The sequence below is a fragment of the Diabrotica virgifera genome, chromosome 9 (genome assembly GCF_917563875.1).
Source record: "Diabrotica virgifera virgifera chromosome 9, PGI_DIABVI_V3a".
Lineage (NCBI taxonomy): Eukaryota > Metazoa > Arthropoda > Insecta > Coleoptera > Chrysomelidae > Diabrotica > Diabrotica virgifera.
Genome location: NC_065451.1, coordinates 220,059,065 through 220,067,076, shown reverse-complemented (window position 1 = coordinate 220,067,076; position 8,012 = coordinate 220,059,065).

Below are 8,012 nucleotides of genomic sequence, written 5' to 3'. Positions count from 1 at the left end.
ATTGTCATTCTGACCCTTGCAGTGCATTTTATACCTGCACAAGGGAAGGGGGTAGGTAACAAAAGAGCAAAATATGAAAATAGTTTCCAGTACAGTTCTACAGTTATGCATTTATGTCTACGCTGTTAGGTAGGACCAAGTATTTCTAGCTACAAGGACTAAAACATTTTTAAGAACATAAAAAGCAGTTTGAAAATAATAAATTGATATTGGTACTTCAATATTTTATAAACACCTAGTAAGTAAAAGTATGTATAATGTATATAGATACCTATAAATTTTAGTAATTTACATACATATTATATATATTTGGCTTCTTCTTCTTCTTAGCCTTCTATCGTCCACGTTTGGACATAGGCCTCTCCCAACTCCTTCCATCGGTCTCTATCCTGAGCAACATATTTCCAATTCGTTCCGGCTACTCTTTTAATATCATCAACCCATCTCATCTGTGGTCTTCCTCTCGGTCGTTTACTTTGGTAAGGTCTCCAATGTTGTATCGTGGCATTCCAACGTTGGTCTTTTTGTCTATTTGTCTATATATTTGGCTATTATATAATTATATAAGCAGAATTTTTATTTTGATGTGCACATAATAACTAAATATAACTTATATTTTATACAGTTCATCTAATTTACTTACCGTTGCACGTCAATATTTACGTTAGAGATCTAAGTTGACATTGTTGCCCAATTACAAAAAATTCTTGAATTCATTTTAAATCAAATACATCACGCAATTTTTGCGGAAGTGGATTTTACAGCAAAACAAATTAATATTCAATGTAAATAAATAAAAACTTTAAAAATAGAAAACAAGAATTAAGTTATAATCTTACGTTAAAGTACATAAATATAATGAAACAAATACTTGTAGTAAAGAATATAAACAAATATGAACTGTCATCACCGCAACTGTCAAATAAATGTTACCAATTTATGCCAAAATGTCACTTTCGTTCGATTATAGTTACAGTGTATTCCGAACAAATGTGCTTCATAAAAATGCTTTACAATCCATTTGTACAAATTAAATGAAACGTATTATTGTGTATTTCTTTAAGTTAACATTAATAGAAATCTTTAAATATTATTTCTACGCGTATATAATAAAATATGTCTAGTGGCTGTAATGCCAGTGTACTCGGCAAAGTGATTATAAAAAGAACACACCTACCGCCTAAATATTTCGTGTTGGTATCATGTGACGTCACGAGCTATGACGCGGATGACGTGCAACGGTAAGTAAATTAGATGAAGTATATATAGGCTACTTACCCATATAATATTTATTATACATAGGTACCTATATAACTAACTAAAGTTTATATATTTTATACTTACTTTTTACGTAATATTGTAGAATGTAATAACTACATTCTCATATGCAATTAGAATATGTAAATATAATATATTAGTAGAACCAAAGAATACTTAGTATTCTTTGGTAGAACCTATAGGATGAGATTGGGTGATGTTGAAAACATACTTCTGCGAAATACAGCACATCCTTGGAATATTCTTCCCATATACTAAAAATATGTGCGATAGTACATTCTAAGTATATACATAGAAGGTATATAGCACTTCCTTGGAATATTCTTCCCATATACTAAAAATATGTGCGATAGTACATTCTAAGTATATAACTGGAAGGTATATAGCACTTCCTTGGAATATTCTTCCCATATACTAAAAATATGTGCGATAGTACATTCTAAGTATATAAATAGAAGGTTTATAGCACCTCCTTAGAATCTTCTAAAAAGTATGTTCTTGGTGTATATACTGAAAAGAAGTGCGGTAGTACATTTTAAGTATATACATAGAACGTTTAAGTACTGTAATGTAGTATATACTCAGTATATGCTCTGCACATTCGCAATGGTAATTACGCATATTCTAAGTATATACTTTTTCTGAAAAGTATGTTCTATGAATCTACTAAGAACATGAAATTGTTATGTGGGTTAAACGAAGTAAATATACTTAAAAGGTTATTTGTACTTATTTTATTTAAAAATCAAACTAACTTTCTTATCTACCACTTTCAAAAAAGAAGAATATCTTCAAAAATTATATAATAATATACTTACAATCATAAAATCTATAAAAAAAAAATAAAAAAATAATAACTTGCTTGGGGCTTGAACCCACTTCACGTCTACCGCGCCGTACGAAAGTTGACGCCATTTCAAACTGCACCAAACTCTAGTATACGTCATGTGGGAATATACACAAACTAAACGTTTACACCATAAATTTATATGAATTTAATAAAATTATTAGTTTGATTTTTGTCGAAATAAAATACAACAAAATATAGAATAAGAAAACGATATATGAGATGAAGATTTGTAGAAAGTTTGTTCGTAATCAGATTATGTAAATTAAAGCATTGCCTACTAATAGGTAACTACATTATTTTGTTTACATTTTCCAAATATATAGGTATTGAAACTTATTAGGTATTTCCAACTGAAACATTTAGAATTACGTACCTGCGGCTTTTCAAAACTATTTAAAAAGTCACTATAATTATAAATTTGATTTTATTTCTGTCCACACATCAATAAAAACTAATATTATACAATATTTTTGTTTACCGATAACCTCCATATTGAACAATTATTGACAGATCATTTCAAAATTTCAACACCCAATCAGAGCCCGTATAACAACTAATACCATACTGTCGGTGTGCGCATGAGCGCGGATCAATCAAATTTTACCCTCAATCGATTCGCCGCTAAAGAAGAATATCTTCAAAAACTTAGCATTTTATAAGATACTTTAGACTGAAAAACAGAAATACTTGTACTGTACTCTTACAGTACAAGTACATCTTTATTCTTTTAAATACAAATTTGATCAATAAATCAAATAATTTTTGTAAAATACATTAAAAATTGGCATAAAAATGCAAAAAGTAGGAAACAACACTAGAAGTAAACTTAACCACAATAGTTATAGACTATTAATATCTATCATAGACTATTTATATATTAATATATAGTCATCTTCGCTATCGAAGCAGTTGTCTGGTTCGTCGGGACCTTGATATGTGATTTGTTGTCCTTCCCGTTGTTGGTAAGACAAATTTCTGTAGAAGTTAAGCCACTGCATGGTTCATATTCTCGGTACAGTACCTTTTATGTCGAATCTGCCGAAGTGTATCTAGATTAACAAAATCCTAGTCTTTTATCCTAACAACCATAAATTTTGAACTGGTCTTCATGTCTACCAGTGCTCCGGGCTCTGGTACAAACATTTCTCTTTCAGTTTTTCTTTCTTTTTTCAAGTAAGGTACACTTTGTTCGTACTTACAAAAATTATACATTAAATATTCTTGAAATATGAGTGCGCGTGTGTTCACAAAGAGGGGATAACTTTAAAATATGAGAGAATTAAAAATATCTCGGTGAGTATATAGTGGATTTTAGGCATAGGAAAGACTTTATGAGAATGGGAGAATATTAATCTTTCGAATAAAATCAAATATAGGCTTGTAAACTTTTAAAAAATATGAGAAAATCGTAGTTTTCTTTTGTTCATCCTGTATACGAATATATATCAATAATTTCTATTAATTACTCATCAAGTACCCTGTACCTATAGTAGTGGCAAACCCAATTTGTAAATTTGTAAGAACACGGATTATGAAAAGAATCTAAATATTTTTTCTAAACACTTTTTTAATCTTTTAAACATTTTATCTAAATAACTTTATTGGGTAGGTAGGTAGGGGAGAGTTGGACAAAGCCGGGTACCACTCCAAAAACTGTGTGTACCTTTTGCTATGTGAGAGTAGCAAATGTTTGCTGCAGATTGAAATATTATTAAATGACTTAAGTTTGATACGCCAATGTCAATTTTTAAAAATATTCTTAGATTTTTTTTTTTATTAAAATATTGCAAAATACCCGGTTTTGTCCAACCGATATGATAAAACCGGGTAGTAACTTAATCACCATGTAAAAAGACTAATGGGCAGAAAATAAAATATTTATTAAAAGTATCTGAACAAAAATCGAAAATCTATGGACAGAAGTCATAAATAATAACTTCATCTACATCATCATAGGCACTTACAGGCGTCATATGCCCATTTGGTGCAAGACACACATTTTATCCAGCCTTCCTTCGCATTATAATTTGAAAATAGTTAATTGTAATATAGACACGCATCGTCATTATTATCTTCTTCCTCCAAACTCTCCAAAATGTTGTTTTTGGTGCAGCCCTTTTTACCACATTTTTTTTTGTCCAGTTCATTTAGTTTTAATTTTTTTACGACTGGAGATTTTTTTTATTTTTCCTATTAGCTTTCTTACTAGCTTCTTTAACAGAAGAAGCCACATGTTGTAGTTAACTAAAAGCAAAAAAAACCACTGCAGAAACTGGAAGTAACAACAGGTCTGATAAAATCGGGTACCCGGTTTTGTCGATTTTCGGATTACCCGGTTTTGTCAAACTCGTAAACAAGACATTAAATGTTATTTAAATTTTTAAGTTATGAAATGATATTCAAAATTTTTGGCCAAATTAAAGGTAATATACTAGGTTACATGTATTAAATTTTGAAATGGCCATTAGTTATTCATTAGAGGAGAAAATAGGTAGAAACTTACCTTAAAAATCGAGTTTCCTGCATCAAAAAACAGGTGAGGTCTTACTGCTCCGGCACAGATTACTCAAATGAGGTAGAAATGAATACACATAACTGTTGGTGGTAAAGGGACACTAATTTTAACATTGTCTAATAGATAGCAAGACAGTTAGAAGAATTAAGGGGTATATACCCGGTTTTATCAACCTACCCGGTTTTGTCCAACTCTCCCCTACCTATTCTGTACCTACCATAATGGAATTATCAACCAATGAGATATTTATAGAATTTTGTAAGTAGTTTCCTACTTATTAATAACAATTTTTATATACGGGGATCCACTTTACCACTTAAAAATATGCGTCGTAATTTCTACAAGTGCTTTTGCGATAAAAAAAAATCAGAAATACATTGTTAGATATCATCAAAAGGATCAAGAATACATTCTTCTAACTATTTTAGATAAGCGTATAGGTTCAATCTTTACTTGTTTGATACTTCTAAACTTATGCGAAAAATGATTATTTAAAAAGTTGCTAAAAATGTAAAACCAAACAAAGAAGGAAGCTAAGGCCGATGCCACATTATGCGTTTTGACCGGATGCGTTTCCACCGCATCCAGTCAAAACGCATAGTGTGACAGGTCGGTCCGGTTGCGTTGGAAACGGATGCGTTTTGAGACATCGTTACCTGCTTACAAACTGCATCAGACAATGCATAGTGTGACAGGTCGGTCCGGTTGCGTTGGAAACGGATGCGTTTCCACCGCATCCGGTCAAAACGCATAATGTGACATCGCACTTACGATGCCACATTATGCGTTTTGACCGGATGCGTTTCCACCGCATCCAGTCAAAACGCATAGTGTGACAGGTCGGTCCGGTTGCGTTGGAAACGGATGCGTTTTGAGACATCGTTACCTGCTTACAAACTGCATCAGACAATGCATAGTGTGACAGGTCGGTCCGGTTGCGTTGGAAACGGATGCGTTTCCACCGCATCCGGTCAAAACGCATAATGTGACATCGCACTAAACCGTCTGAAATTAAAGTACAACTGAGTGACTGGGGAAAGAAAAGTACTTTGGAAGTGTGTAAAATTTAATTCATAGCTGAGCGCTTATTTCGGCTTATATAGTCCAGGGTAATAAGGTTTTTTCCATGACACTTGAACAGCCAGGGTACTGAAGCGTTTTTTCGACAGGTAATACCTATAGGAACAAATTATAACTATTTCCTGCATAGGATCTGGCGGCCATTTTTATTTATAAATAATTAATTGTCAAAAAATGGCATTTTTCACTTTTTATTTCAAATCAATGGAAAACAGGGAAACTTATGGTTTTTTTAGTACAAATATCTTCGAGATTATAGAAAAAGCTTTAAAATGACGTATTACAAAGTTTGATATACTCATTTATTGTTAATATAATTGCGAAAAAAAGTCGGAATTGCAAAAAAAATATTTTCTCAATAACTGTTGTAAAAATTAATGTACAGCTTTGAAATTTTTGCTAAATAAGGATTCTTTGGTGCTTAATATGTGCTAAAAATTTCAAAGCGATTCATTCAATTGTTTAAATTTTATTCAAATTGTTTATTCCAGAGAGCATTTTTTTTACAATAACATAAGTCAGAAGAAAATGACGTTAGAACCATTCCACAGGTGTCAAATGAAAAATCAGGAGCTATATATTTTCAACTTGGTTTAAAAAAAGTGAATAAAAAATGCATTTATTAGTAATAAATAATTATGCAAAAGTATCGTAAATCTTTCCTCATAATCTTTTTATTTTGTTATATAAGAAATTATACATATTTATTACAATTTTTTATCAATAATGATATAGATAATATTACTTGGTAGTTGTGCACTTAAAACAGGATAAAAAAGTTTTTTTTTTTTTGGAAAAAGTTATTCAAAAAGTTTATAACGAAAAATTGACGATACATTTGCATAATTATTTATTACTAATAAATGCATTTTTTTTCACTTTTTTAAATCATGTTGAAAATGTAGCTCATGCTCTTTCATTTGACACCTGTGGAATGGTTCTAAGGTCATTTTTTTCTGACTTATGTTATGGCAAAAAAAATGCTCTCTGGGATAAACAATTTGAATAAAATTTAAACAAAAAATGAATGAATCGCTTTGAAATTTTTATCACATATTAAGCACCAAAGAACCCTCATTTGACAAAAATTTCAAAGCTGTACACTAATTTTTACAACAGTTATTGAGAAAATATTTTTTTGCAATTCCGACCTTTTTTCTCAATTACATTAACAATAAATAAGTATATCAAACTTTGTTATAAGTCATTTTAAAGCTTTTTCTATAATCTCGAAGATATGTGTACTAAAAAATCATAAGCTTCACTGTTTTCCGTTGATTTGAAAAAAAAATGGGAAGATGCCATTTTTTGACAGTTAATTGTTTATAAATAAAAATGGCCGCCAGATCCTACGACGAAAATAGTTACAATTTGTTCCTATAGGTATTACCTGTCGAAAAAACGCTTCAGTACCCTGGCTGCTTAAGTGCCACGAACAGGGTATATTTTGTCTTATTACCCTGGCCTATAATGCCATCTTCAGAGCTATGCTACAATAAAAGATCTTCAATGAAACAGATCAGTTTTTACAATTAACTAAATTAAAGTCCAATTAATGAATGAGACAGGAGCTATACTGGAAATACCTAGCCGAAGAATAAAAAATCTACACAATAAAAAAGCTTTGTCGTTTAGTATGTATTTGTTATGCCTGGTTGCATCAACAAATTTCATGCTCCAGCCCCGCGCAGTAGGGTGGGCCGAAAAAATATTTTTTTATCCGATCGAAACGGGGTAAGTTTTAAAAGTTGCATTTTGGGTCCTAAAAGAAAACTGCAAAATATTTTTGCTGAAAAAAAATATCTTCAGTCTGCGCATTTGATTTAAAATTTCAGTTTTTTTGGTATAAAGTAACTTTTTGGAAATAATTTTGTACACATTAAGAAATGAGATAGAATGGCCGGGTAGCGTTATATATGTTTGTTAACACTAATAGAATAACCCCAAACAGTTTCATTTGTCTTATGCAACATCTTCAGTGTGCGCAAGAACCACCAATTTACGTGATTTTAAGGTTAAATACAATATTTTTATACCACTTACCTTTTCTAATACTTGAAGTCTAGTTGTTTTGAAAAGTCTACAGTCAGTTTTTTTCTGTACATTTATCGAGGAAAATATATAACTCTTCGCTAGTTCATAATGAACTACCCAGGACTCACCACAAGGATGTGGTTGCATATCGAGTCCCACCCGTGCCCTCCCTTCCACCCAACCATGAGAGCACGTTGTTCTTTTTGCTTAGGCTTTGAACTCTTTCTTAGAGTCAAACTTAGGCCGTATTGCTCT